Here is a 9,331-nt window from a genome sequence, read left to right on the forward strand (position 1 = left end):
CACACACTGCCCGCTATACCCACAGCTCTCGCGCTCGCTCTCTCTCTCTAATGAATCCCGGTGCTCGAGCCACAAGCTGAATAACAGACAGCCGCTCCACCAATCAGCAGCCTTCTCCGCGTCTGAGTGACGTAATCACGCCACGCCATCAACGTCTCTCCCTGGCGCGAGGTTTGTTGTTCTTCTTGGATTGTCCTCCCTTCCCTCGCTAACCCTCCCCCTTCATTCCATCTTCTCCTGCCCCCACTTTCTATCTGCTTCGTTTCTCCCCATCACACTTAATCTCCCAACCCCTCATCCTTCCCCCCTAGCCACTCCTCTTCTCCCAGCCCCAATCTCTTCCCCCCACCCCCTTCTCTTCCCCACCCCACCCCACCCCCCCCTCCCCTCCCCTTCTCTTCCCCCACCCCCCCTCCCCTCCCCTTCTCTTCCCCCACCCCCCCCTCCCCTCCCCTTCTCTTCCCCCACCCCCCCTCCCCTCCCCTTCTCTTCCCCCACCCCCCCTCCCCTCCCCTTCTCTTCCCCCACCCCCTTCTCCCACCCCCTTCTCTTCCCCCACCCCCTTCTCTTCCCCCACCCCACCCTCCCCTTCTCTTCCCCCACCCCCTTCTCTTCCCCCACCCCCTTCTCTTCCCCCACCCCACCCTCCCCTTCTCTTCCCCCACCCCCTTCTCTTCCCCCACCCCACCCTCCCCTTCTCTTCCCCCACCCCACCCCACCCCACCTACAGACCCTGACAATACCTGGTTAGTAAACCTTTTGATGTTATCAACTGGAAAGTATTTCCATAACTGTCTTGAGACAAGCCCCTTCAAAATATTTTGATGCAGTGGTTCACAACATAGAGGCTATTTGGTATTTCCCTCTTGTTTAATCCCAGTCTCAAAAATGCTTTGTCGAAATCAATTTCACTTTGTGAATTCCTGCTTCAGGCAAGCACTCAATCTTGATATAAGCAAGAATGTTTTAACTCAAATTTAATGCATCAAGTACTTGAGTACATTAATATTTCTTCTTTTAATTTCAGCAATGAACTACTATATGCTGTGGAAGACTAATTCTGTTCAGTTGATACCAGTGAGTGGATAACCTATTTTTGGAATACTAATTCATTTGATACTATTTTTGTTCTCGATGAAAGTTTAAAATAAAAGCTACAAGGGCTAGTATATAAATAAAATTGTTTATCTTTCTGCAATCTTTTGAAACATCAAATTGCATTTAGTAAACTAAATACAGCACTGCTTTATTACATCATGACCTCGTGCTAGTACATATGGTATTTAGTTTCAAATTCTACATGATATGATGCAGCACTTCACTTAAATGGTACATTAGATCAGGGAGAATGGTTTTCATGTCAGTTTTCTGCAAGTAAGCGAGTTCATCATCATCCTGTAGACAATATCACTGAATGGAATAAATTTTCTGAAAAATGGGAGCAAGTAAGGTGATCTTTTTCATGAAGATAGGACTTTAAAAGATGGCTTTGTTTTTAATGGTCTCTTCATTTAAAGTGAAGTAGAATGGTCTGGATGGGGTCATGGTGATTTATTAACTCTGCCCAAATGGATTCAAATACATCAGGAATAAGATAGAACAGAGATAATAGATCTTCTGCATTCTGCAGTAGCAAGTGACACAATGTAATCACTACAAAATGGCAGTGATTCGAGCATCAAACAACGTAAACATAAGAATGGATAGAAATGCCATGCAGAACATTGGATCTTCGACCCTTAGTACCAGATGGAACAGTTTATGCTGCGAAAACTGTAGAAGTGTGCAGGATCCAGTTTATGCTGCGAAAATTGTAGAAGTGTATATCAATTGAACATTTACTGTGCAGGTAACCGTAGGTCTCATAGGCATACATAGTCATTAAGGGGTTCGAGCTTATTAACATGACTTTCAGTTCCTCCTGCCCACATGACTAAAAATGCATAACATTAGGGGTCAGGCAAAGATAGGGTTGGTCCTAGAAATTAGAATCCTAATCGCTATGGAAGAAGAGACTGTGGAACTGACAAGGAGGTTGGTGGCCAATCCATTGCTGATATTAAAGCTAGAATATCAATGACGATATTTACAGCCTGCTTTTCAAAACTGGGCATAAGGATTCAGACATGGTACGATGATGTGGAAAGAGAATGTCCATAACCATTAGTTAATTTTTGTTATGCAGCTACTTAATCATGATAAATGGAAATAAACAATCTGCAGCAAGCCCAACCTTTGCCTCCGAGGATAAAACAAACCAGGAGGAATTACACCATCACATCATTATCCTGCACTCTCTACCAATGTAGAGACATTCAGTTCAGTGGTTATGATTTCACAGATAAACTTGAGGTCATAATTTAGTGAAGGTACCACTAAGATATCCCCATACCTGAGGGCCCCAGTAATCAGAGGGTATTTTGAAACCAGGTCCATGTTTAGACCCAATTCTGGAAACAGTTGTAAGATACTTCATAAAGAAGCAAATACTGTTAGGGGAACAGCTCGTAGAGATGTGGGGAGGCCATGCACAACCTTGAGAAAATGTTGAATAAGTCCATTTGTGTCCACAGTTCTGTCGTTTCCAGTACCTGAGAACATGGCATACTTTCTGGTACAGTTAGTGACCATCAGGGAGTGTCTAGCACAGCATTCAGTGCTGCCATATTCCGCCACGGGGTTTAAACAAAAGTGACTTGGTTATGAAAGGGCGAAGCACCTTGATCTCTCTCCAGGCTGCCCAACTCCATCTGACATCTGTGAGATGCAACATGCACCAGAGAGGATCCATGGGTGAGCTACTGCTCCTCCTTCACTCTCCCAGTGACCTCATCATCGACAGTAGGTGAAGCTGAAGTTGGTGCAACTGCACATATACAGGAAACCCCTCAGCAGGCTGAAGATCTAAGCCTGAGCCATTGGATGATGAAAGTCAAGGTCATCTCAGGTAGTGGGACAAAGCAATTAACAGGCTGCTTCCAACTCATTTGCGGATGTAAGGATAACCCATCAAAACATAGTATTGGAAAAGTAAGATAAAAAAAAACTAATAGCTCAAAGTGTTGATTTTTTCCATGAATATTATATGTCATATAAATGTATAGTTTAAATTATTTTATTCATGTATGTTGAATGGAATTGTTATTATGTTAACAGTTGTACAAATTGATAGGTACACTTAAGGACATGACGCAAATGGACAATCAATGATGGCGCTATGGAAATATCAATCATTGTGTAAAATCTGAAGTGGTGGGATCTCAAAATCATCTAGTTCAGATTTCACTTTTGCGTAACCTTTCTCAAGCCAGAGTTTAGAAACCAACTGGCAAGCCAGCAGGCACTTTTCATCAGTTTATCATCCATCAAAGGCTAATATCTAAATAGCTTCTGTAGTTGTGACATTGTTGTATTTCAGGTGACTGCATGAATGTAAAGAGTTTCTACAAAGCATTGAGACATACAAAGCATGCGAGGGAATCTGCAGCACTCTTCCTTCTGGGTACTAGAGGTCACAGATTGGTCCAAACGAAATATGCCAGATCCATAGACATTTTTATCACAACATTTGTTGGAGGTAAGATCGGACATTGGGCAAGATCATTCTATCTGGCATCTTCCATTGACATTGCATCAGCAGTATAGCTATGTCATACACTCCCTTAGACTCTTTACCTTCCTCACTTGAAGAGACATCCAGCTGCTCCATCTCCCTGTTGGACAATTTCATATCCTTTTGTTGCATAGGAATTTGGAGGGTGCTGCAAGTCATAATGATTCATGAGAATCTGAGATGTACTCTAATGCTCCACTGAAGTGAGCCAAGCAGTGGAACCTAATCTTCAGTGTTCCAGTGTTGCCTTCAAGCCATAGGAGGCATTGAACGTATACTCTTAAGGCTTTTTGGAATCTGCATAGTTGTCATGAGCCAGATCTTCACAGGGTACTCCTTTTTCCAAAGAGCATCCCTCATAATTGTTGAGGGAAGCAAGCAGTTGTGGCACCTGAGTATGACAGAAAGTAGGAGAGACAATTGGAAAGCAAGCGCATCTGCTGGGCTTGTTCGTGGTGGTCACTCAAGAACAGCACATATTTTCTCCCAATCATTTAATTCATGATGACCACAAAATGATTCCAAACAACTCATAGTACAACACATATTGTTAGGGCTTGGATGGAGAGGAATTTGTTACGTTTTTGCAAGAAAATGTTCTTATTAGTATGTGGATATACATACTGGAGAAGGTATAAAACATGACCTACTCTTGGGAAATACGGCATGGTAGGTGACCAAGCTATTAATAGGGCAAGTGATCATAATTCTAGTAGTTTTAAAATAGTGATGGAAAAGAATAGACAGGATCTAAAATTTGAAGGTATAAACTGGAGGAAGGCCAATTTTGATTGTATTAAGCAAGAACTTTCAAAAGTTGATTGGGGGCAGATGTTCATAGGTAAAGGTGCAGCCAGAAAATCGAAAGCTTTCAAAAATGAGACAAGAGTCCAGAGACAATATTTTTCTGTTAGAGTGAAGGGCAAGGCTGATAGGTGTGAGGAATGCCGGATGACAAGAGAAATTGAGTTTTTGGTTAAGATAAGAAGGAAGCATATGTCAGGTATTGACAGCAGAGTTCAAGTGAATCCCTCAAAGAGTATAAAGGCAATTGTTATATACTTCGGAGGGAAATCAGAAGGGCAAAAAGGGGGCATGAGTTAGCTTTGGCAAATAGAATTAAGGAGAATCCAAAGGATGTTACAAATACATTAAGAATAAAAGGCTAACTCGGGAGAGAATAGGGCCCCTTAATGATCAGCAAGACCACCTATATGTGGAACCGCAGGAGATCGAGGAGATACTAAATAAGTATTTTGCATCAGTGTTTATTATGGAGAAGGATATGGAAGCTAGAGAACTGAGTGGGAAAATAAATAGCGACATCTTGAAAAATGTCCATAGTACAGAGGAAGTGGTGCTGGATGCATCAGGGTGGATAAATCCCTGGGACTTGATCAGGTATAAGCTGAAAAATGTGTTGCTGGAAAAGCGCAGCAGGTCAGGCAGCATCCAAGGAGCAGGAGAATCGACGTTTCGGGCATAAGCCCTTCTTCAGGAACGAGGAAGGTGCGCCAAGCAGGCTAAGATAAAAGGTAGGGAGGAGGGACGTAGGGCAGGGGCGTTGGGAGTGCGATAGGTGGAAAGAGGTTAAGGTGAGGGTGATAGGCCGGAGAGGGGGTGGGGGCGGAGAGGTCGGGAAGAAGATTGCAGGTCAAGAAGGCGGTGCTGAGTCCGAGGGTTGGGACTGAGATAAGGTGGGGGGGGGGGGGGGGGGGGGGGGGAAATGAGGAAGCTGGAGAAATCTGCATTCATCCCTTGTGATTAGAGGGTTCCTAAGCGGAAGATGAGGCGCTCTTCCTCCAGGCGTCGTGTTGCCATGGTCTGGCAATGGAGGAGGCCAAGGACCTGCAAGTCCTTGGCAGAGTGGGAGGGGGAGTTAAAGTGTTCCGCCACGGGGTGGTTGGGTTGGTTGGTGCGGGTCACCATCACCTTAACCTCCTTCCACCTATCGCATTCCCAACGCTCCTCCCCCACGTCCCTTCTCCCTACCTTTTATCTTAGCCTGCTTGGCACACCTTCCTCATTCCTGAAGAAGGGCTTATGCCCGAAACATTGATTCTCCTGCTCCTTGGATGCTGCCTGACCTGCTGCGCTTTTCCAGCAACACATTTTTCAGCTCTGATCTCCAGCATTTGCAGTCCTCACTTTCTCCTACTTGATCAGGTGTACCCTAGAATTCTGTAGGAAGCTAGGGAAGTGATTGCTGGGCCCCTTGTTGAGATATTTATATCATCGATAGCCGCAGGTGAGGTGCTGGAAAACTGGATGTTGGCTAACATGGTGTCGCTATTTAAGAAAGGTGTAAGGAAAAGCCAGGGTACTATAGACCGGTGAGCCTGGCATCAGTGTTAGGCAAGTTGTTGGAGGGAATCCTGAGGGACAGGGCTTACATGTATATGGAAAGGCAAGGACTGATTAGGGATAGTCAATGTAGCTTTGTGTCTGGGAAATTGTGTTTCACTAACTGGATTGAGTTTTTTGAAGAAGTAACAAAGAGGATTGGTGAGGGTAGAGCGGTGAATGTGATCTATATTGACTTCAGTAAGGCAATCAACAAGATTCATCATGGTAGACAGGTTAGCAAGATTAGATCTCGTGGAATACAGAGAGTACTGGTTCAAAGGTAGCAGACAGAGGATGGTGGTGGTGGGTTTCTTTTCAGACTGGAGACCTGTGATCAGTGGTATGCCACAAGGATCACTGCCAGAGCCACTCCTTTTCATCATTAATATAAATGATTTGGATGTCAACCTAGGAGATATGGTTAGTAAGTTTGCAGATGACGCCAAATTGGAGCTAAACTGGACAGCAAAGAAGGTTACCTCAGAGTACACCAGAATCTTGATCATATGGGGCAATGGGCTGATGAATAGCAGATGAAGTTTAATTTAGATAAATGATAGGTGCTGCATTTTGCAAAGACAAATTAGAAGTAATATCCTTAATGGTAAGGTCCTGGGAGTGTTGCTGAACAGAGACATTGGAGTGCAGGTTCATAGCTCCTTGAAAGTGGAGGCGCAGGCAGTTAGAATAGTAGAGAAAACATTTGGTATGCTTGCCTGTATTTGTCAGTGCATTGAGTATAGGAGTTGAGAGGTCATGTTGCAACTGTACAGGATATTCGTTAGGCCATTATTGGAACACTGTGTGCAATTCTGGTCTCCCTGCTTTAGAAAGGGTGTTGTGAAACTTAAAAGAGTTCAGAAAAGACTTACAAGGATGAATCCAGGGTTGGAGGGTTTGAGCTATAGGGAGAGGCTGAATAGACTGGGGCTATTTTCCCTGGAGTGTCGGAGGCTGAGGAGTGACCTTATATAAAATCATGGGAGGCATGGATAGGGTAAATAGACATCTTTTTCCCGGGGTGGGGGAGTCCAAAACTAGAGAGCATAGTTTTAACGTGAGAGTGGAAAGACTTAAAAGGGATCTAAGGGGCAACTTTTTCACACAGAGGGTTGTGCATGTATGGAATGAGTTGCCAGAGGAAGTGGTGGAGACATTTAAAAGACATCTGAATGGGTATATGAATAAGAAGAGTTTAGAGGGATGTGGGCCAAATGCTGGCAAATGGGACTAGATTCATTTGGGATATCTTATTGATATGGACACGTTGGACCAAAGAGTCTGTTTCTGTGCTGTATATCTCTATGAACGTATGACATTCAATCAATTGCTTCTTCTACCTCTGGAAATCCAGTGATGATGTAGCATCTGACCAATTGGCTTTGAATCTGCTTTTCACAAATTTGTTGGCTCTTCTGAACAAGGCATTAATTACCTCCTTAATATATCTGTGCATAGTTAATTATAAGATGCTACCCATCCTCATTGGAGCCCTGGAATGAACTGGTGATTTTGAAATTAAATCCTTTAATTACTCTGAAATTTGTTGAAATTAAATTACCTCCCAATTCATAAGGAAAAACATCTTCCAGAAGCAGCTGAATAACAGAATCCTTTGACATCGCTGACATTTGCACGTTGTTGCTATGCCAACCGTATATTCAACTACATAGCAATCAGCAACCAAACATTGTTATAATCATGACTTCTGCTGGTTCCCTTTTGTTGACATTCCTGGCATATTTTATGCAAAGTACTTTGTCACATTTTGTTAGTTTTTCTCTAGATTCATCATAGCTAGCAGAAGCACTGGGTGTACTTTTACCCATCTTCTCTGTCTGAGGTGAAATGCAGACAAAAAGCTAAGATCTGGTTAGCATAGTCTTTATTGCCTCCGTCCTTATGAGAACTTTTGACCAATGGTGAACCCTATACTTTATATCAACAGTATCCTGGTCTCAACTACACTATTATGCACTCTCCGTCCTCAATATGTACTCCCTGGCATTTGGGCCCATCATCTGTTACGCTAGACTCTCAGGACCTTGTCATTGTCCTTCTTTCTGTAACTCTGGCTCTTCTGACATTCATGCTTGTAATAGATGGTCATCGTCCCTGTGTACTTCAGCTTCCAAGTTCCTCATTCTGCTCCTACATGTTTTTGTAGATCCACCACAACTCACCTTACCTCCCTCAGCCAGCTATGATCTGATTTCAGTTCACTGCCAGCAGCAAATCTCAATGCAACAGTATCTTCTCTCTCATGATGCAAGAAAACATCCCATGAAACAAAAGCAGGCATCATTCAATCCAAATCTATCAGGAAGTTTTCCTTGCTAGTTTGATACCACCTTCAAGCCATAAATCTGAATGCAGGATTTTGCTGCAGTTAATAACCAAAGTACTATTTAATCTAGCATATGTTGTTTAATGGATATGCAAGATTTGCTAATGCATTAAAAATAGATTCCTGCCAGTTAGCGCTGCAAAGTTCAATCTATTATCTGCTGCTAGCTTATTTCCAAATTTCCATCCTACCATTGTGCCATCTTACCTCTTGCATAATTACGTGTACCTGTTTTGTTTTCTAATGTCAGCAGCAATATAGTTTCAAGCCAATTACTCAGAATGGATTGAAAGAGTGATTAAGGTGAATGTGCAGTCTTTCATAAGTTTTAATAAAAATATTTTTATTCAGATATTCCAATAGCACAACTATTAAAAAGACATTCTTACCCATTTCAGTAATTTCAGAAACACTAATGACGAATTTTATACAGCATTTTCATACAATTTGATTCAAAGACTACAACTGTAAATTAAAATCCCCACATCCATACAATAGAGTGCCAAATATTTACAGATCACACATACAGTACAAAAATCTTTGTCCTTTGACATGATATTTATATCTTTGAACAGTAGTAAAGAATGTTAAATACAGTAGTAACTGACCAATGCAAACGCAGGACTCAAAACAGACCAAATGTCTCTCAACTATGTTAAAACTGCTTTACGTGTATATTGCCAGCAGGAAATAGTCTTCCTCAACCCTTGCACCCATGTTTGCAATAATATGAAATTTTCATTCTCAGATGATTCATTTTTGAGACTGTTTAAGTACTGCCAAATTTTAAATGGTTGGTTTTATGTCAAAGGAAAGAAAAAGTGTCCATTTTTGTTCCATCTAAGATTCTAAATGCAACTTGAGACAACACCATTATTATGAACCCTTTTGGTCTAAACGATGTATGAAATATTCACAGATGCAATTCTCTTCCAATGACAACTGGAAAACTGAGAATTTTCATAATTTCTTGAAATTGCTGCTGGTTGATCAACATCAGTTCTTGATAACTAGATTGCATTATT

At 42.3% G+C, this 9,331-nt stretch overlaps 1 long non-coding RNA gene across 5 annotated transcripts in view; it reads left to right on the forward strand.

Moving 5' to 3' along the window:
• Positions 1-751: 751 nt before the first annotated feature.
• Positions 752-9,331, forward strand: part of LOC122539936 (uncharacterized) — a 77,151-nt gene continuing 68,571 nt past the window's right edge. For all 5 annotated transcript variants that reach the window (XR_015752497.1, XR_015752498.1, XR_015752496.1 and 2 more), the window contains exons 1-3: positions 752-932; positions 1,028-1,077; positions 3,419-3,577. This is a non-coding gene — a long non-coding RNA (uncharacterized LOC122539936). The remainder of the gene's footprint in view (positions 933-1,027; positions 1,078-3,418; positions 3,578-9,331) is intronic.

This window comes from Chiloscyllium plagiosum, unplaced genomic scaffold (assembly GCF_037043375.1).
Source record: "Chiloscyllium plagiosum isolate Xiang-an unplaced genomic scaffold, Cpla_swu_hap1 HiC_scaffold_32, whole genome shotgun sequence".
Classification (NCBI taxonomy): Eukaryota; Metazoa; Chordata; class Chondrichthyes; order Orectolobiformes; family Hemiscylliidae; genus Chiloscyllium; species Chiloscyllium plagiosum.